The sequence below is a fragment of the Gouania willdenowi genome, chromosome 21 (genome assembly GCF_900634775.1).
Source record: "Gouania willdenowi chromosome 21, fGouWil2.1, whole genome shotgun sequence".
In the NCBI taxonomy this organism is placed as follows: domain Eukaryota; kingdom Metazoa; phylum Chordata; class Actinopteri; order Blenniiformes; family Gobiesocidae; genus Gouania; species Gouania willdenowi.
In genome coordinates this window covers 31,151,970-31,174,648 of record NC_041064.1, presented here as the reverse complement: position 1 = coordinate 31,174,648, position 22,679 = coordinate 31,151,970, and the positions used below count along the sequence as shown (strand labels likewise).

The 22,679-nt window shown below is 37.3% G+C and overlaps 1 protein-coding gene across 4 annotated transcripts in view; it reads left to right on the top strand.

The window, feature by feature from the left end:
* Positions 1-22,679, top strand: part of LOC114455628 (PTB domain-containing engulfment adapter protein 1) — a 178,402-nt gene that overhangs the window by 55,853 nt on the left and 99,870 nt on the right. For all 4 annotated transcript variants that reach the window (XM_028436979.1, XM_028436980.1, XM_028436973.1 and 1 more), the window contains exon 2: positions 8,281-8,360. The gene's annotated coding sequence lies outside the window, so the exon portion shown is untranslated. The remainder of the gene's footprint in view (positions 1-8,280; positions 8,361-22,679) is intronic.

Below are 22,679 nucleotides of genomic sequence, written 5' to 3'. Positions count from 1 at the left end.
CACTTAAAATATGGATTCTGCCCTCAGTAATAGTGTATTTATTCATTTAGGGCTCTAAGGAGCCAAAAAGCACAGTCTGGAAAGGAGGCGATGATGTCATTTTTTTGGGCTGTCTAGAAATCACGTAACATGGAGTTTTGGCAACGCTCGTAAATGTCATTGAAATCCGTGAAAATGATTAAGTTACTTTTTGAAACACCTTCATTAATAAACAATATAACAGGTTGATTTGATCAGGTCATTGATAAGATTATTGCACTTATTTACTCTGTAGTGTGAGCAAACTGTGGTTTTACATTGTACACAGTGTTAAAATAGTTTAATTACACACACACACACACACACACACACACACACACACACGCACACACACACACACACACACACACACACACACACACACAGCTGATAAGCGCCGACGCATGGGTAAAATAAGATAAAATGCAACACATTTTGTCCTGTCTAGAATTGGTAAATGTGAACATATTAGTGACGCTGGTGGTCAATCCTTTGGCGTGCTTGTGTGACTCCCTCCACCACTGTGACAGCGTGACCGTGTCACTTTGGATCGATTTTTTTCTGGGAGTCTCTTCTGCAATATTATGAGTCCGTGTGGCTTAAAATGTAACTCCATTCTTCTTGTGCAATATAATGTTTCACATTATTGGGGTGCTGCACTTATTCCAGGTTCAGAAGAGCGTAAGAGGAAAATAACAAGCAGACGGGAGAATGCCAGATTTGAATGGGAACGCCCACATTTCAGGGCTGCTCCACCCACAGTGCGTAACTGGGATGAAGGCGCGCAGCGTCTGAATCAAGTACAGGGGGAGAATAGCTGCGCGGCTTTTTGGACTTAAGCGCATGGGAGAACAGAGACGTAGCCTTTGGTACATTTTAAATTCTTCTTCCATTAACAAGGACGCCTAACAACGGAACCAAGATGAGAAACAAATTAGATGATAGATTATATGTTTTAGTGTATTTTACATCTGATTTAGAACATGAGTCAAACTGACCCGTTATCATTGGAGATGCTAACAGAAAGCTAACACAAGATGAAGATTATGTTTTTTTGGCTTATTTATTTCAGGCTCAGTACTTGTGATTAATTGTAATTAAACTTTAGTAATTGAGAACATAATTGTAATTGACTTTCAGGTGGTAATTGTGATTGGGAAAAATGTTGGTCATTGTAATCGTAATTGAAAAATGTAATTGACTCCAACCCTGTTGTCAGGTAATGTAAACCTAACCATGTGGATGATGGAGCTGCTAACAGCCATGAAATGAATACCATTCTGTCACAAATGTATGTTTCCACCTAAACGCTTGCCTCCCCATAATCTCATTTGGTGCTAAAAATACATTCCTGATGCAAAGGCTCATTGCTTCAGGGAGAAGTAGTGACAGTTGTTTATTTCCAAGCTTGTTTCCATTATTCAGGGTAATATCCAGTGTGGGAAGCACCAAAGCTCCTACTTTACTGTATGAGAACAACACTTGATAAAAACTCATTTGTGTTATTGCTCAGAAAGAGGCAGAGGAAATTTCATCATGCTGTATCTTTTTTTTTTTTTTTTTTTTACAGAGATGAAAGTGACACTATGAAGAATGGATGATTTGGATTTAATAATAGATAAAATTTCATAAAGTCTTTCACATTTAAGAGAATATTCAATGTTGTTATTTTGACTTTAGCACAACTCAATAAATAAATAAATAAATAGTGTCATTAAATAAATAGAACTGTGCGAGAAGCAGCAAAATGGACAGAATTAGCCTTTAAGTTTAAAACAGGTTTGAACCTTGTTTCACAATCCCTCAGAATGACTAAAGCCATTATCGATTAAATCAATTAAACCAACAAGCTTTCTTAACTCTGACATAATGGGTACCTAATAACTACAAGCTATAATCAAGTAACCATGGCAACTGCATGCCATTTTCCAGGGCAGAGGCATTACGTTGAGTGTAAAATTAATTGCTTGGTTGTATCATGATATTTGAAGAGTTCCACTCCCTTTCCCTGCATCTGTCACCTACAGGTTGTTTCCAGAGTTCTAATGTTAGCAATCCAATTATACAGCATAACACACAAAGAGAAATGTATTTGTCTAGTATGCTGAAGTATTTGGGTTTTAAAAAGCAGATATTCACTGTATCGGCCAATAACCCATATATCGGCTAATATATGAAACATAGACAGAATATACAGTTAAGTGTCTCATACATTTATATACCCTGGCAGATGATTTTGTGATGTGAATAATAACAAAAAAAATGTTTCTTTCACTCATGGTTAGTGGTTAAGTGAAGCTATTTATTATCAAAACAACTGTGTACTTCTTTTGAATCGTAATAACTGAAACTACCCAAATGACCCTGATCTAGATTTTACAGACCCCAGTTCTTAATACTGTGTATTGCCCCATTTAACATCAATGACAGCTTGAAGTATTTTGTGGTAGTTGAGGATGAGGCTCTTTATTTTCACAGATGCCTTTTTGGCACGTTTCAGATCTCCCCATAGTGGCTTAACGATATTCAGGTCAGAAGACTGAGATGGCCACTCAGAAGCTTCACTTTTTTCTGCTGTAGTCAATGGCAGATCGACTTGGCCTTGGGTTTTAGATCGTTGTCATGTTCAAACGTCTAAAGGGAAGATTCACCAAGGGCTCTATTCTCCCGTCTGGACTTAAGCGATTTTTTTACGTGCCTGGAGTTACGCACTTCTCTACTACGCGTATTCTCCGGTTCAGGCTTCTGACACGCCCACCGTGCTCAAGTAGAGCAAAACCGCGTAGTCTGTGAATGAAGGCAGGCTGAAGGAAAGGAGGCGGTGATGTCATTTTTTGGGTTGTCTCGAAATCACGGAACATGGAGTTTTCCCAACGCTTGTAAATGTCATTGAAATCTGTGAAAATGGTAAAGTTCACTTTTTATTTGAAACGCCTTCATTAATAAACAATATAACAGGTTGATTTGATCAGATCATTGATCAGATTATTGCAGTGTAACTGAGGATTCTTCTGTCCTAGTCACAGTTAAACTCTCTCTCCATCATCATCATCATCATCATCTCCATCCATCCATCCATCCATCATCGCTGTAATGCGTGACCGAGTTAGATGAGCTGGAGATATGAGGAAATAACGCGGCCGCAGAGCGTACATACAGAGGGATGTTTGCAGTGAAACAGAACTATTGGCTTCCATAATACAGTTTTAAATATAAATAGTTTAAAGCGACCTGAGCTGACCCTCATTAAAATATGTGTGGGAACAGTTTCTAGTCCATTCTCATCCACATATGACAGCTTGTTTCACTCTGTAGTGCAGGGATCTACAACCTGCGGCTCTGGAGCATCATGTGGCTCTTTGACTCTTTTGCAATGGCTCCCTATAGCTTTCGAAAATATTGAATTAAGTAATTATTTTCTTTGTGCTTCTGTGCACGCACCTCTCCACGTTGAACGAGCAAAATGTTCATTTAAATAGGGCGGTCTCAACCACGTCATGCGCACCTATTTGCGCCACAATGTTAGTGAATTTTACAGTACCTGGTTTACTATCCTTTATTTCAGATCTTAATGAATCCGCCCCTAAGCACATCTGGGTTGATGAGTACACATTTTCCTCCAGTATTTTATGATAACATGCTGCATTAATTTTGCCATCAATTTTGACCATATTTCATGTGCCTTTGCAGCTCAAACATTCCTAAAACATCAGCGATTCACCTTCGTGTTTACCAGTAGGAATAGTGCTCCTTTCATCATAGACATAAACCTTGTTGACTCCTCTCCAGATGTAATTTTGGTCTCATTACTCCAAAATGAAGTTTTAGGGTTTATCTCTGTGCTGTTTGGCGTATTGTATGCAGGATGCTTTGTGGCATTTGCGGAGTAATTACTTTCTTCTGGCGACTCATCATGGAGCCCTTTTTTTTTTAAAGTGTCTCCCTATTGTGCATCTTTTAACAGCCTCATCATCATTATTTTCCTGGTTGTGGCTGAAACTTTTGTTGGTCTACCTGACCGTGGTTTGGTTTCAACAGAAACCCTTGTTTTCCACTCCATTTATTAGAGTTTGAACACTGCTGATTAGCATTCTCCAATCCTTGGATATCATTTCATATCCCTTTCCTGTTTTCCACAGTTTAATTACTTTTTCCCGCAGATCCTTTGACAATTCTTTTGCTCTCCCCATGACTCAGAATCCAGAAATGCAGTACTGGATGAAAGATGCAAGTGTCTGTCAGCAGCCCAGGAACTCACTGACCTTTTTCACACACGCACACGCACACACACGCACACTACAAGCAAACAGACCACAGGTGAGGATGGTTACCTTTAGTAGCCATTCAAACCTGTTTGTGTCAACTTGTTTGCATGTTATTAGGCCAAAATCTCTAGGGTATGTAAACATTTCACCAGTGTCATGTGGGTAGTTTCACTTGTCATTATGAGTTCAAAAGAGTAAACAGTTGATAACTAGAGCACTCGGAGAGCGCAGACCTTCTTCTCTGTGGAGGTAATAAATGGCTTCAGCTAACCACTAACCATGTGTGGGGAAATCTTATCATTACCATTTACTGAAAAATGAGAAGAAAAAAAATCTCAAATTCTGCCTGGGTATGTAAACGTATGAGCACAACTGTATGTACTGTCCATGAACACAGACTGTTAATACTCAAAGTATGATTCTACTAAATTAAAATACACAACTTTAATTAGTAACACTAATAAATAAGAAAAGGCAAACTTGTGTAAACTGTATTTAAAATATAATGTATATACAGTATAATACAACATGAATAAATATTCAATCTCAAACAAGGATAAATCAAAAACAGTGTACTAGTGCACTCCTCCCACCCAATGTTGTCATTTTGTCATCAAAACTGCTAAATCAGAAGTGGCAGCTTATAATGCAGAGCTCAGCACAGAGCTAAAGAATCTCATCGGTCGATAGCTATTGACTGATGTTGATTAATCAGTGATAGCTATGATCAGCCTGATTAATCGCCCCTTGTGGGCACTAGACTCTAGCATGCTGCAGCCAAATCACTTTAAGAATGTCTAATGTATTTGATTGGTTAACCAAATAACCATCAAACTGCAGATTACTAATAAACAACCCTCTGATGCCATTTTCCACAGCCACAGTAGCCTTTTGACCTGTTAGAAAGCTGTTCATTAATCAGCAGGAGGTAGAGGACGTTTAATGTCTACACAAAAACACTACACTACTGTGCGAGAAGCAGCAGAATGGCTAGAATTACCCTTTAAGTTTGAAACATTTAAAATCGTGTTTAATTTTGTAAGATGTGTTAAATAATGTTTTTTTTTTTTCGTTTCAATGCCAATCCTTAAAGCTGCAGTATGTATGTTTTTTTTTTTTGCTCCATGTGGTCAAAATACATAATCACTTTTGAGCAGTGACGGGTAGGCAAGGTAGGCATTGCCTACCCAAGGGTGAATTGATATTTTGATTATTTGTTTTAATTATTATTATTTTTTTTTTTATTATTATTATCATATAATCATAAATTATTTATTTTTCCATTTCCAATAGCCTACAGTACCTATAAGTTTGAAAGTGTCCGCATTGTGTGCATTTCATAGCCCAAATTACTAAACAGCGCTATTTCCTGGAACAGCTGCAGTCTTTTTTTTTTTTTCACTCCGCTGTAAGGCAGAGGGAGGCCACGCCTCCCAAAGGCACGTTGCTCTTCTGCCTCCATTCCCATTGCGTATTTTTACGTGTTTGCGCATGCGCAGTCAGGTCCCCAAGATGTCAACCATTTACGTCCAAAGGCAGCGTAGAGAGCTGCCTTTGGACGTAACCGCGCTATGCTAAATGCTATACGTAAGTTCACAGTACATTAGTGAATTGATGTCATGTGACCACTGCTGCTACGTTCTCTAGCTAGTGGGCGGGATAACACAACAGTCATGATGACAGCGTTAGAGATGATAGAGAAACTTTGTTTTGAGGAAAAACGACAGCTTTTAAAAGATGGGAGACCAACACCTGAGTTACCAGAGCTTCAGCAAAGGTAAGGTCAGAATATGTTTTATACTTTTCACAGTGAATGGAACAAAAGGAAGGATTGACTTTGTGGATGCTCCTCACTGAGGCTGTTCTAAGTTGTTGTTGTCATTTTCTCCGTGTTGCTGTGTTTCCAACACAAACAATGGATGTGCTGTCATGTCATGAGATATATCTTTTTGGGAGAGTATGGAGGCTATATTAAATAATTGTTTATGTTTTATGATGTTGATTTTGTTAGATGGTTAAATGCTTGTTCATGTGGATCTTGTTGGGTTTTTTCTTTCTTATGAATTTTATATTTTGATAAACACATTGAGATGACTTTGTTGGAAATTGCTTTATACAAAGAAAATTGATTTGAATTGAATTAACACTTGACAGCAGAAACATATGAAATTGTCATTGGTGGTCTCGATTTGCAACGTTCTTACCCAACCCTAGTGGTCACAGCACGTCACTGCTTTTGAGCATATTGTAATTCAAAGTGTTCTGTGTTTGTTTCTATACAAGTCTCACATTTATACATACTGCAGCTTTAATCAGTTTCACAATCCAATCTAATGTGTATTAAAGAGCAAAGGCAAAAATGAAACAATTTAAACCACAATATAGCTTTTAGTGCTTTCTATTGCCACCTACTGACCTGAAGGAGTATTCAATTACTCTAACCTTGTCAAACTATCCTCACAAGTTGCACAGTTGATGTTTTACCTCCTTGTGACTCATGAACACCGAGTATATCAACCTAAGCACACCACACAGAGCTGGACATGACCAAATATCTTTGAAGTCTGCTACAGGCCCTTTTCCCTCCTCAGGCCTTGGACCAGGTTGCGGCACAATGTCATTCAACTTTGTTTATATAGCGCCAATTACAACAATAGTCATCACGTAGCACTTACCATATTATTCAACTATTAAAAAAAACCCCACCAATTCCACAAGAACAAGCATTAGCTACAGTGGGGAGAAAAAAAACGTCCTTTTGCACCTGGAGATGATAGGACTGTTTTGGACTTATTTCAGTGGGATATCATGTGATTTCTAGCAGCATTTTTCTGTTTTCTGCTCCTGTTTTCATGCAGTCTGTGGTTGTTTCAGCTCGTGCAAAGCATGCTCAGTTAGAGTTTCTTTTGAGGTGTTGCGGTCCAAGTAGTATCCAGATAAACTGGTGACTGACTTTCAACTGTGTTGTTGTTCCAAGGCAAACAATCGAGAAAGAAGTTATCATTAGAGACGTTTACAAAAATTATTGCACAGCTTTTGTGAGGGCAGTAAAGAAAATATTTTCCATGTCTTTTCTGTGCTTTAAACATGATAAAAGGGCTTTGTGTGCTTCATACACATGCCCAAAGTGTGTTTTTCATTGATTCCCTCAATCGTTAGTTACCAAAAATACGGAAGTTGTTCTGGTAGCTGGAGAGGGGCCAGGGCACTTCTCGAGCACTGTCGAGGTGCCCCTGAGCAAGGCACCAAACCCCAATACTGCTCTGGTGTGCTTCCTTCATTGTAAAAGCAGCCCCACTCTGACATCTCTCCATTAATGCATGTCCACAGGTCCTGTTTGTGCATGTGTGTGATTCGGGCCTATGTGTGTGAGAAGCAAGAATAACGGAGTGCAATGTTGGGCAAGACACTGAACCCTAAGTTGCTCCCAGTGGTCGACTAGCGCCTTGCATGGCAGTCCTGTCCCACTGGTGTGTGAATGTGAGAGTGATTGGGTGAATGAGTTGATATGCCTCAGAGTTGTTATAAAGCGCTATATACAGTAAATCAAGTCCATTTACCATTTACACCTGACCTTGCACGCAGTGTGCTTTACTAACAGATACCATTAGGCAGAGATAATTGCTGGTATTGACTGTACCTGTTGGTATTTAAACTGTGTTCCTGAGTGTGTGTTGTAATGTTTAGCACAGTGTTATTTTGGGACTTTCAGTATCAGTAAAACAGCAAATATGAGTGAGGATATAATTATATTTGAAATAATCTACAGGTAAAACATTTATTTGTTGCCTTTTAGGCATTTTTTTGTGTAGTAGGACAAATGTAACACATTATCATACAATGAGTTTTTTTCTACCCTGAGGAAACCAGTAATTACCACATTGACGAATAAATCACGATACTGTTTTTCTCCTGGCCTGATTAAATCACTTGCATGATCACACCTTGACCAAAGCTTCATTCCTAGTTCATTTCTCCTTTCTGTGTCTGCCCACAGAAGATGCAGCTTTAATTAGTAGCCTTCAGCCCTTCCATGAGTGAGCAACAGCACCTGAACATCAACTCTCCCTCTGGAAGGTAAGAACCCTTTTCCGCCTTTCGCACAGCTGCGTGCACCAGAGTTTAGGTCCCAGTCGTCTCTTTCTCTGCCAGGATTCTGGTAATGCACATGCTTCTTGTTTTCAGTTGAAAGTATTACTGCGACTGTGGGAGTGAATGGCAGCAGGTGGCGTATGCTAGCGATCCCAAATACAGCTCTGATACTTTATTCAGCTGTTGGCATCAGGCTTTCTTTCCTGTGTGATAAAAGCAGACATGAACGATGCGGTGCTGTTTACCTTCTTTAAACGTGCGTTTTTGTTTTTGTTTTTCCTAGTAGGATTACTTTTTATTTTTAAAGCCAACCTTTCACAAATTCTTGGAAAACATCAGAGTAATAAATGTGCTTTGATGTTTTTGTCACTGCACCAATTATCAGATGTTCAGCTTTTTTGTTAAGCCATTAGATGGTTGTGCACATGCACACTCGCACACATCGCTGGTATCCAGTGGCGGCTGGTGCATTTTTCTCCAGGGGGGCTACAACTCCAAAATAGACATAGGGCCTACACCAAAAACAGGATTTGTGTATCTTTGAACAAATAAGTAAAGAACTGCTTTTAAACTAACCACATTTATTTCCACAGAACCCATAAACAAGCAAGAACAAATGTAGTATATACCAGTGGTTATACATTTTTTTTTGACTCATGCACCGCCTTTCACTCATTTCTGAATCTAAGTACCCCCTTATGTCCAATTACCACATTTTGCTCAGAATACTGTGGAAAATAAAACTACAGATTATAATGAATGAGTTATAACACACATTTTAAAGAATTTCATTTGATAAATAAGTGGAAAGAAACTATTTAGTGTTTCATGAAAATATTATTTTCAATAGTTTTTATCATTGAAGGTCATCTCCCTCCTGATGCGGGACCAGGAGAATGATCCTTGTTTCATCACTTTATGTGTTTTTTTGTGTCAATTTGTATGTTTCTAGTGTAATTTTGTGTATTTTGTTTTTGTGTGTGGTTGGTATCATTTTAACTCTAAGTGTGTGTTTTTGGTGTTATTTCGCATATTTTGTTGTTGGTTGTCTGTTCTTTTTATTATTCAGTATATATTTTCTCTTATTTGGTGTTTTTGTTGTCATTTTGTCAATTGCTGCTAATATTTAGTATTATCATTTGAACTAAAAATAAGCAATATAACCCCATATTGTTAATGCATTCACTTGTTAATTTTCCTTTCTTCTCTCTCTCTCTCTCTCTCTCTCAAGTACCCCCTATTTTAAACATTTTAAAAAGTGTTATTAAAGACAGATTTTATATTCTAAAAATATAGCCAAAGTCCAAAAAAATGTTTGGCCCAAAAACCCTCTCTGAGAGACTTCCAACCCCACAGAAACAGGGTAGGGAATCAAAGTAGTTCTGCGTGTATTTGCCAGGCTGGAAAACACGTTTTTCTCTTCTACTGGGATTTCACATTTTATCACTTTATTTGAAGTTTTATACATAAGGCAGATATTATCATTATTATTGTCATTATCTGTCATTAAGTGTTGTTCACTATATTATGACACCTTTGGAGCTATGTTGGCATTTTTTGGTTTAGTTGGAGGGATCTAGTGGGGTTAGGTTTAGGGTTAAGGTTAGGATTTGTGGTTAGGGTTTAAGGTAATGAAGGGTTAGGGTAACAAACGACCCTTCATGACACCTTATTCATGCTAATGACAGGTGCCATGACATAATAATGACAGTGTAATTACAGCGTTAACTTCAGGTAAAGTGTTACCGTTACTTTTATAAGTTTAAACGAAGGTTTGTCACATTTTTTACCTTCTCAGACAGCTCTACCTTCTGCCGCTCCACTTTCCCAATGTTGTGAGTAAGCAACACTCACCAGTATTGCGGTATATGAAATTTTCAAATCTTAAAATAAACAGCCAGCACATGGGGCCAAATGAGGAAAATGCAGACAGGGTTAAAAAAAAAATCAAGCAATCAAAATATAATACAATATTAATGAAATAAAACACTTAATTATTGTACACTCAGCACCAGGTTCACTATTTTGCTTATGGTCTGATTCAAATGCTCTGAGATCTTTGGTCACCAGTTAAAAACACCAAATCTGCATTATTTGGAGGACCACAACAATTTTTTTGTGACACCTGATTAGAGCAATGTGCTCGGCCTGTGGGGGATGCATGGCCATTCATTTCCAGATAAGCTGACCTTAACCATATGTATGGTTTTAAATTATTTCCATGTCAAAGAGAGCTCAAGCCTGATCAAACAGATTTCCAGAGTTACATGCAATGTTAATTAGATCTATAAAAGGATGCACATGATGTGATCAGAGATGATAGTCTGGATGTGAAACCCTGATGTCCAGCATGTATTTTCATCAAATGCCATTAAGCCAAATGACTTTATGGGTTTGACGTATTTCACAGACATAATGTGATCTAATAGTCACTCATTGTTCAGGCTGTAGTTGCAGGAATGCATTATCCTGAAAGCATCCTGACTCATATCATCCAACGCTGTTCAGCCATGGCACTGGACAGCTTTCAGTCCAGGCTTACTATCACTAGTCCTAATGCTGTCTTTCAAATTTCATGCATTAATTTAAATTTTTTTTATTTAATTTTTTTCTTGAAAAGGGAAGGTTTAAAACTCTGAGCACTGCACAGTGCCTTAGAATATCTCTTCTAGTTAAATTAAGTGTATAATCTATAATCTGGAGCCTAAAAAGCCAACTATCAGTTTATTCCGAGAGGTGCTAAAGGAGTAAATAGAACAGAAAGAAATGTTTGTAGATTAAAATATTTTCCTTATCCCTTTCAAACATGGATAAATATGCAAAACTTAGGAAGACAACAGAACGATGTTGTGGAAACTGATATCGATTGAATAATTAGATGGAGTTTATCCTTTCTGAAATAATAGCTTGGGATGTAATGATTCATCTAGATCGATATATCGATTGGTGTAGCAACGATCTAATCAAATCATTGGAAACTCAAATCATCAATCAACATTGTCAAATAACCATGACACGGGTACTTTACTTTTTGTTAAAAATAATGGTTTTCATTTAAATATCTATAATTTTTCAGCAATGGAATTGTCAAAAATCAACATTGCTTGATATTTACTGTATTTTCTAGCTTTATGTGAAATGTAACTGATGGTGTTAAATGGGTATGCGATATTGTCTTAAATTGATCGAACACGAATTACATACAGTACATTGAAAATGGATAGTGGGAGTGACTGTGATATTGGTAAAATGTCTTACTGTTGTCTAATGGGTTCTTAACCTTAGACTATGTTTTGAATAATTTGAGCCAATTTCTGCTTATTTTTACCCTTTTTCTGCAACTACACCAAACTTGCCATCATTGAACCTATTTTCATCACTTTTTCTTGCCATATTTCTTCTGCTATATTTCTTCTATTTCTGCTACTTCTCATTCAAATTTCAATGCCTTTTCTGCAAAGTTTTCCACTTTCAACCTATTAACGGCACTTATAAACCTTTTCCACCACTTTTCCACCTAATGTCACATATGTTGACCCAATATTTTCACTTTTAACCTCTTTTCACCATATTTCATGCTTATAGTATTGCCAATTTAACCACATTCACGATTTTACGTGCCCATTATTTGCCAGTTTAAACTAATTGTTCCTACTAATTGTTCTCATATTGACACTTTGAACCATTTTTATCACTTTTTTTGTCCATTTTGGCTTTTAAAATCCCATTTCACCACCTTTTCCACCATTTTCAGCCACTTTTAACCCATTTTATTTCTGATTAAAACAAGGACTTGCATCTTTAAAGTGACTATATGCTATGGCACAAATAATAATACACTTCCTGAATAACAGTGGCTATTTTTCAGATAAATAAATAAATGTGGTTATCACAGATTTAGAGAACAATGGACCATCATTTACTGACTTTATGGATGGACCCCAAAAATCTGTCAAAAAACCCTGTCTCCACATGACTGTTCTTCAATGTTCATGTCTGTGTTCAACCACCTTCAGCTACAGTGGGGGTCCCCGGTCTCTGGCACCTTTATTTTAGGGGTTGTGGGCTGAAAAGGTTGAGAACCACTGGTCTAAGTAATCATCATGAAAATTATGAGCACAACTTTTAACCTAACTTTTCTTAACTAATGCCACTGATCGACTGGTACAGCAGAGCTAAAAACCCTTCTTTTATCATAAAACATGTAGTGTGTGCTGACTCTTTAGGTCTTGATTTGATTTGATTTTTATTTATTTTTGAGCAATTTACATTTTACATTCCTACAACATTCACATTCACATTATTCTGTTACAGTAGCTCAAAAAGGGAATAGGCTGAAGCCAAAAGCTTATATACGCCTATCCCGTAATCAATATAATAAACGGTTACATTTCCTGGTGATATTGCACAATCCGCTTATAAGGTCTACCTGCTAAAAGCCTATTTGCGTTAATTGTGTATGTGTTTACTGCTCATTTTCTCTAAAATGAGTTACTTCCTTCTGTCAAAACAATATGATGTGGCCCATTAGAGTTTGTAAAGCATCTGTTCCTACTTTGTATCTGCACAATGATAATTAGATAATCATGATCCACTAATTTGCATGGCACTCCAATTTAAATCCCTCGACTTCTGCACCACTTTTCTCACAAAGTTTTCATATACTTTAGGGCTGCAGTAAACTATTATTTTAGCAAATGCTTAATTTATCAGTTATTTAACCAATCAATCAGTTAATCATACGAGAGATTGCACTTCTTCATTTTTTAGCACTTGTTATTGCACAAACGTACAATAATAATAAACGATAAAGGCCTAATGAGCGACACAACTATAGTGTTTTACTAAACAGTGTATTTAAATCCAATCTGTGGTAAAATTTTACTTAAAAAGGAAAACCCAATAAACATTTTTTAGCTGTAGTAATGTAATGTTTGTTGCTATGTCCGTTCAACCTCAAAAAGTATCAAATAACAAATTGTTTCCCCCCCATCTTTACTGGAACGTAACATGAAAAGCCAACCTTTCCTGGTCTCAAGCAGATACTCACTGACATGATCCTATATGTAGGTAGTGATTTATTTACAAAGCGAGTAGTTTCTACAGGCTTAGGTTCACATAAGACAGGTAAGAACACAAACACTTACTGTATAGGGGACATATTATGAAAAATGTTCACCTTTCAATACAGTTCCCTGTGGTCTAAATGACATATCTGTGCTGGTGTTTCGTCAATACAGAACATGAATTAAGCAACAGAAGAGGTTTAATACTACTTGCATAAACCTAACCCCTTCCCTGCCCCGTCGTGTGTGTACCGTGTAGAGCCGAGTCAGCAGCAGCCTCTCTACCACTCCCGCTACACTGACATGGCTGAAACTGCAACAAACTGGGACAAACTTCTTGAATAAGCTTACATTCTGAGTGAAATCATCTGTTAGTAATTCTAAGAATTGATCATTTACACTGTGAAAGTGGCGCTGTTAATGATAAGTGTTGGGAGAAGTGATTAGCTCTCTCTCTCTCTCTCTCTCTCTCTCTCTCTCTCTCCTGTCACCCAGCTTCGTACACTCTCTTTCTCCTCCTCCTCTGCTCTTCTCAGTACATGAGTAGTGCGTTCATTTAAGGTGATAATCATTTTTTTTGTTCAACCTCTGTGTCGATTGTGTCACAAACACATCAGATCAGCGATACGAGGCAATGGAACTGGTACTGGGGGTGGAGATCCCAGCAGAGGGGTGGGTATCTTCTTTGCTTGTGATGTCACGAACTCCAAAAATTTGAAACGGATAAATTTTTTTCTGTGTTGTAAGACTTACACCAGTGACGTGCAGTCACTGATTAAAGCTGCAGTACGTATAAATGTAAGACTTGTATAGAAACAACCACAGAACACTTTAAATTACAATATGCTCAAAAGCAGTGACGTGCCGTGACCACTAGGGTTGGGTAGGCACGTTGCAAATCGAGACCACCAATGACAATTTCATATTTTTCTGTTCAGTTTCTGCTGGCAAGTGTTAATCAAACGAAATCAACATAGTAAAACACCATTACAAAACATTAACAATTATTTAACATAGCCTCCATACTCTCCCAACAAGATACATCTCATGACACGGCAGCGCATGAAAAAAAATAATAAAGTGCCTTGAAATGGCACTCAAAGGTGCAACAAAGGTGGAACAGGGAACTCAACCACGGCCTGTATTTTGGTTGCTAACGGGCGTACCTGGCCCTGACTCATCAGTCTCCCTAAATAGGTCACAGTTCCCTTCCTAAATTCTTATTTTGCAAGGTTGAGAGTTAGAGACCTTTGGCCTGAACGACTAAACATTTCAGACAATGTCTTCTGATGATCTGACCAAGAGGAAGAATAGGCGAATACTGTATATCGTGCAGAGAGCTGGTGCCTATCACATCATGTGTTGCTTTCATCACTAGGCTGGCAGAGAGATTGAAAATTATGCAGTGAGTCACTCTAAAGTTCATGCATATATCGAGGGGCGCACATAGACACGCTTTTTTCATACAATTTAATTTTTTATTTTTTTATTTATTTATTTATTTTTGCCCAATTTTTTTGTTCTAAAGCAGCAGGAAGTTGTCAAAGGTTCATGTTAAAATAAATAATGTGCTTCTAGAGAATTTATGAGCAATAGTAGAGCTGTACTATGTAAAATATAGCCTATGAACTACAAATAAAAACACAGATATGCACAAAAACAACGAGGCTCAATACACAAGAACACAATTCAAATGATTTAATAGTTATTGTGGCATTACTGGGTTGTCGGGTCTTGTTCAGCTCGATGGTGAAATAGCATTTCAATCCAATATTTTAGTGCTTAAATAGGTTTTCATCCAGTTATTGCTCATGAGAGCAGGAACATTACTGTGGACATATTTGGACGCTGCACTTAACACGGAAGGAGAAATCAGAAATTGAACATGCTGGTCTGCACAGCATTGCAAATGTATAACTCACTTATCTTAAGTGATCATTACGTCAAAAACTGTCAAACATGTCGTCCTCCACAAGTGTGTGTTTAAAATGTTCTTCTAAATTGCCTCTCATTTCTACTAGGAAAGGTTATACAACAGTCTTTTTAGTTGAGCTGTCTTCATAATTTGGGTTGAGTATTCCTTTAAGGTCTCATTTTTTGAAAATGCGATGACCTTGCCAGAAGAGGTGTAATCACTGACCTGATAAATACTGAGTCAATTATTTTCTGTTTCTCCACTGGGAACAAGTCTCCTCCTCGTCACTGTTTAAGATGCACAAGGCAACGGGGTCGAAGCACTAAGCTGCTCAATATCACAAGCAATAAATGGCTTGGAGTCCTTTAAGGTGAACTGAAAGCATTTGCATGCAACAGTGACGTCTGCTCTTTTGCAACAAAACAGTTTAATAAAGTTCTTGGAGATCAGAAGTCGTGTTCTGTGAATCTGGGACACGGTGGAAGTGGATCCATTGTACTGTGTTTATTGTGGAGATACATTGAACATATGTACTGTCAATATACTCCAAACAAGTCCTTAACTTAGTAAATGTCGAGGTCAGCAAGGTTAGAAATTAGAGAACAAAAAGAATGGGGGAAAGGGTCATTGAAACATTTTAATAATACATCATAAAAGCCCACCCACATTGTAGCCTTTGGAGAAAGTGTTAGAACTAGAACAAGAGGACTATTAGCAGAGAACACACTAGTGCTTCACCTTTTAATTCCTAATATTGCATAACTTGTTTATTTTATAGCTTCTAGTGTGGAATCAACAAAAGGGGCCGGTTCAGAACCTGTTGAGGTTTTCTGTGATCTTCTTTAAAATATGAAAAGTCCACTAACAATTTGTACAGTTTAGAGAAAAAAAGGGTTTATAATGAGAAAACACTGAAGCCCTATCTAAGCTGAATATTTAAAGCTTAACAATTACTGGTGTTTTGTAGTTTTGTCACCAACCAATGATGATGTTACTATTGGGGGTCACTATTGAATTAGTGAGATGTTTGCAATAACAGGTATATGCATTTAAGTATAAATATACAACTATGGTAAAACAATAAAGGTTTTTTTTTGCTCACTATATTTACTGTATATAAATAGTTTTTTTTTTTTTTTTTTTTTTTTACTTTTAAGACAACCAGATTTCAGAGGTTTTTCTTTATCTCAAAACAGAAAAGGCATAAATAAAGCCTTCAATTTTCATTGGGAATTTTCTCCAAACCAGATTCCTTCTTGTCTTTCTAGAATTTTTTGTCACTACTGGTGTACTAGTCTTTACAAAATCATGCCAGTAATGCCTGATAGGGATTAACTGAATTAACTCTTGTTAATAATACCCTTTTGGTATGTTTTAAAAGTTGGAATGGAATTATAATAGCTTCAGCTGTATGTTTTGAGTGACTATCACTATATTTTCTCCCCATAAAATGGGTTGTTGAATGTGATGAAATGGACAGAAATGTCAGATTTTACGCTACAGAATTTTTTACCCTCTCATTTGTTTAAACAGGTGGTTAATCATTGAAAACCGATTCTAATAGGCAATGGCGACCTGGCCAAGTGGCAGACGATATGTAATAGAGCAATAGAATATAATAACAAAGGCTAAATACTAAGGGTGTAATATATTGCAATATTTAACCGTGCAGTTATTGTATCGATCCTAAAAATGTCCAAATCGATTCTTTTTAATCATGTTTTTTAAAGGAAAAAAACATTTAATTGCATAGCACGTAAACGCCCGGTCACTAAGTGTCAGTGAACCACATCAGACCTTGTTAAACTATCTCCCTCCTCAATGCATTTTAGCTGAAAGTTGATTGCACTTTATTTTCATAAAGCATACTGGACACTTTTCTAGATGTATGTGGTCACTTTTTGAGAATTTAAGAACTTAACAGAATCAGAATCTGTTGTTAAACTTTTTTGAATAATAGTTTAATAATCATACCACGTGTTTTGGACATTGGTACTTTAATTACAGTTAGTTCCCAGGTAAGTGTTCTAGCCACAAAATGAAATAAATTGTATTTCATACCATTTTCTACTTGTAAAGGTGAAATTTGTAATTATTGATATCGCGATGTATAGCGTATTGTTTAGTATTAGGATATATTGTATCCTAACATGCAAATCGTGAATCGTATCATCAGATTCGTGGCAATGCACACCCCAAGAAAATACAGAGCAAATAAATAAAATTACAAAGACATGTATTTTCATAAAAGACAACAACTTATACATGGATAAGAGCAAAAATAGTTTATGAGCAAGGATGTCAAAAACAAGTAAACTGGCTAGAAAGTATTTCCTTTGCCTTATCTTTAAAAATAGAGGGTGAAGTAAAACTTTCCCATTTCTTTTTTCTTGTTTTTTTACCTTTTTTCTGTGATGAAGGGCAGTAAATTAGAAAGATTGACAGCAGGAGGAGGGGTGGGCTTTGGGGATAGAGTGTGAATATTTTAGTAGAGCGTGGACTGAATTTACTGATAGAGATGGTACGTAGTGAACATAGATATGGAGGAGGTTTGGCCACCGAGACATTAATTTATACCAGTAAAATGTTTCGTCCAATGTGGAGTGATGTAAAGAGAACAAGAGAGCATAGATCACAGTGATGAGTGTTAAAAAGGGCATTGGTGACAAAACACCATTATGAAAAATATGTTCAAATAATTGGAAGGTGCTTGAAGGCGGATCTATAGAAATCAATCAAATCGAATGAACACATTCTCTGCCTCTGCTGCGCACAGAAAATAACCACATCAACTCCAACAATCTTGCTTTAGTTTACTTTTAAACTTCCTGGATGTGTTTAAATCACTAATTTCCATACATATGGAGGTTAAATTAGATAAAGGCTTTGGTGACTGATAATGGGATTGTTGATAAAGTCATTGATAGATGGATAGATGCACCACTTCTTGTACATATGGCGGTCGTGAATCACTTTCTTCCTCCTCTGCTTCACTTCGTGTTTTTCCTTCGTCTGACAAATACTTTGGTTCCATCTGGTGAGGAAGAATCTCACACATTATGTTCATTTTTCATCCTGTTTATTATTGTAAACAAAGCAAACTCAATGGGGCTTCATTGCAAAAGTAGAAGCTGCTTCACCACTACATGTCCAGGGAAGGGCTCCCTACGGTGTGATGTTGCCCCCTACACTGTTTCTGTTGTTTTTTTCTTTTTAATTGGTACCGTCTTAATATTTGTTGCACACGGACTTCCAGGCGTGCATGGGTTAATTTAACTCTTTTTAATCTGCGCAGCCGAGAAACACATACTGTACATCAGCCGTATTGTCTATTTAATACAGGCAATTTGTTCGGATGCTCCTGTCTTCACCTGAGGACCCCGAGGACCCCTGCAGCCTGTGTTTATCATCCCCTTTGTAACCCATAATCACTGTCCAATATAAATAGTGTGCTTCAACCGGACATAGCATGTAGCGACACATGAAGCTGCCCGTCATGTTTACAACTCACAACGGATCATTCTACATGCGCGCACGTGTCGTGTTAAAACATGTTTGGGCTTAAAGAGACATCGGCTTCATTTGGGTCAGACAGGTTCAGGCCGTGTTCTGGGACTCTCTTTTGGCCTGATTAAAGCTCTACTGTGTGCATCCTCTGGTTTGTAGCCCATAATCACTGTCCATTATAAACAGTGTGCTTCATAATCTAAACAAAAACAATCAACTCAATAAACCAATAGAAAGATATGAAATGAATGAGTTTTATAACAGTCCCAATATAACTGGGCGTCCCACATATATACCTCATTGAAATTTGAAAAGCGCGTTCTCGAATCACTCTTTGTATAGATAAGAAATGACATTTTATTCCAGTGTCTATGAGTCCTTATTAGTGGAGGAAATATACCAAGTATGAGTTACTCTCAACTACATTCATCATGACCTTTCACCAATTCAACAAATAGCTTTTGGCTTTAAAGTAAAGGCAGTAACAAAGATAAAAATGAAAAAAAAAAACACAACAACAAAAAAAAAAACAGCTTTAGCTTTGGCCCTCAGAGAGTTTCTGGGGGAGGAAAGCCTCTGGACCCCTAAACCACTAGCGCTAGTGGCGCTTGCTTGCACGCCACATGATCCCCCTATGCTGCGAAGGATCCCTGGTGAGAACCTTGATGTCTTTAGCCCATGACATTATATAAGTGAAACTTAAAGGGCACATGTTATGCTAAATCAACTTTTCTGTGCTTTAAACATGATAAAAGTGCTAATAGGGCTTCACACACATGTCCAAAGTGTTTTTTTCAGTGATTCCCTCAATCGTTGGAGGGTGATTTGCTCCTTTCTTACTGCAGGGTGAGCCCAAACACCTCGCTCCAATTTGATGACGCGTTCCCACTTTGATGACGAATTTGACGTGGCACTGAGGTGGAGAAGCCGCGCCTCCAGGAAGCTCTCTGCCGTGATTGACATCTAAACAGTCACGCCCACGAAGGTGAGCATTATAGCGTCCGTCGCGTAGTGTGATTGTATGTATTTTCTACAGTCTATGTATGTACCGTGTTTATAAAGCAGCATGAGCTTGGCTACGGAGTGGGTGGGAGGAGGACGGGCCGATCTCTGGCCTTACGTCACCGTGCGGGGAGGAGGAAGTCGGTGTCCCGTCTATAGACACGCCCACTCATGAATGTGCATAAGTAGGCCACAAATCAGCCTGTTTGTGTGGAGTTGCTCAAAAAGTGACTTTTCGGAGGATAAAACTCTGGAAAACAGGCAAGTTTGAGAAAATAAACCTCAAATACTATGTTTTTGGGGTTCTTAGAACAAATGGAGATGGTGACAAATAGCATGACGTTGGACCTTTAAATGTATTGTGGCTGCAAAACATATTATCACCCTGTTTCCATCTTTGGAGTCAAACCTTCAAGAGGGAAATCTCAATATAAAATCTTAGTTCAATATCCTGTAGAAAGGGAGAGTGGAAGTAAATTGTACACATCAGCTCTTGGTTGACTGTCAGTGATGTGCAAGAATGTCCAAACAATCTCTCATCACACATGAACTGCTCGGTCTGTAAACAAGAGATGCTGCAAACCTGAGTGTAAATCCAGGGAAATGTTTCTAAAATAGACATTTCTGTTGATCCACCATGAGCTCACTGACACTAAACAACCAACACTGTTCATGGGCAAAACTCAAGTAATGAGAGCATGAAAAACACCCACTGCATGATATCTACACGTCCCATTTTTTGCTGATTTATATATAACCTGCTGAAGGTGCACTAATAGAAATAAACAAAAATGTTCTTAAAAGTTTTAAAATTACTTACTTTTCATGTCAACTTTTTTATTTACAGACTTGGATGACTTGCAGTTGTTTCTCGGTGATTTCTTGCTGCTTACTTTTAAAAAATACTGTTAAGCTTTGGAAAATCATCCATAATTCAGCTCACCTTTCTCCCCTAACCTCCATGTACTGCTGCAGAAACAGCTTAGTATGGAACATTCATATTAGAGGTTTTTGCTGAAATACCAGGTTTATGTACCTGAAATTGCATTATGATTCCTTAATTGTGACTTTTTTCTATTTCTTATTACTGCATATAGTTACTGTATGTTTGGTTGTGCAAAGGTTTAGGAAAGACTAAAGCTTGCAGTATATTTTACAAGAACAAAGAATGAATGTTGTCAATGTGGAAAAGACAAGGACAAAGTAACTTTGGTCCAGTATTAAGGTGCAGAACACCTTAGTTTAGCTGACACACCTACACGCCCACTATCTGAGCTTTGAGGTAAGGGAACAATAACAACAGAGGACAGTTTCTGCTGATGGAGTAAAACAATGTGCTCAAAACCGCTGAGGTAATTGTTCTCTGGTGTGATGCTGTGAAAATAGAAGAGCTGTCACAAAAGTAGTAGTTTGAGTCTGGTGTATTGGTTTAACTGGTATCTATATTTTTTTCTAGTTTTATATTTTGGTAGCGCTTCAAGATGACTATTTTTGTAATATGCGCTATATAAATAACGTTGAATTGAACTGAATAAAGATCATATTTGGATAAAAAGGTTGGAGGTTCAATCCCAAGGGTTTCCCTGTCCATGTGTTAAAACTGAGGGTGTCCTGATCCGATATTGATATTTGATATTAGTCCGATATCAGCAAAAAAACTTATATCAGGTTTATCGGCCTGCATTTCTACTGTTTCTATTGATCACGTTTTTTCTAGCATTCCATACTACAAATTATTAATTACAAGTATGTATGATTCAGGCTGATAGCGTATCCAATACGCAAGACTCTAGTACTGTATACAGATTTAGACATCTAGATTTAGATGTTCTCTTACAGGGAGGAGCCGAGGTGCCTGAGTGAAAAATAAAGAAAACTGATGAAGCCAGCAGATGTCACAGCACTGGACATTTACTTCTCCACACCACACAGGATAAACAGTGGTGACCCCTTCACAAACAACAGGAAAAATCCCATATTTACAGTGGGCGAGTTCCACATTTAGCCCATTTCAACACTCACAATAAATATTTACAGATTCAAGAAAAACATTTACAAAAGTAGATATTTGTTTATTTATCATTAGCATTTCCACTTATATACAGTATTATTGATACCCACCTGACTTGCACTTCCATGCAAGTGCCAAAGGCCTCAAAGAAATAGAAATCAAGAATCACAAATAAAACCCATCGATAAACTTATTTCAAACAAACAATGAATCTGTAAGGTCATTATATATATATATATATATATATATATATATATATATATATATATATATATATATATATATATATATATATATATATGAAGCCAGAAGTTTACATATACTTTGCAAAAAGACACACAACATTTTTTTTCTCACTGTCTGAAGTTAAATCAGACTAAACCTCTCCTGTTTTAAGTCAGCTAGGATTACCAAAAATATTTCATTTTAATAAATGCCACAATAATGAGAGAGAGAATTTCTTAGATCATTTTTATTACTTTTTGCACAGTGTACGTAAACTACTGGTTTCAACTGTGTATATATATATATATATATATATATATATATATATATGTATAACTACTATATGTAACTACAGCTCCATCACATATAGGAATCATATCAGAAGTGAGAAAGTTGTGTTTCAGGACACTTTTGGTAGAACATCGGTGTCAGTGGTAGACAGTGACGTGCCGTGACCACTAGGGTTGGGTAGGCACGTTGCAAATTGAGACCACCAATGACAATTTCATATGTTTCTGCTGGCAAGTGTTAAACAAAATCAATGTCGTAAAACACCATTAAAGAAACAAACAAGTATT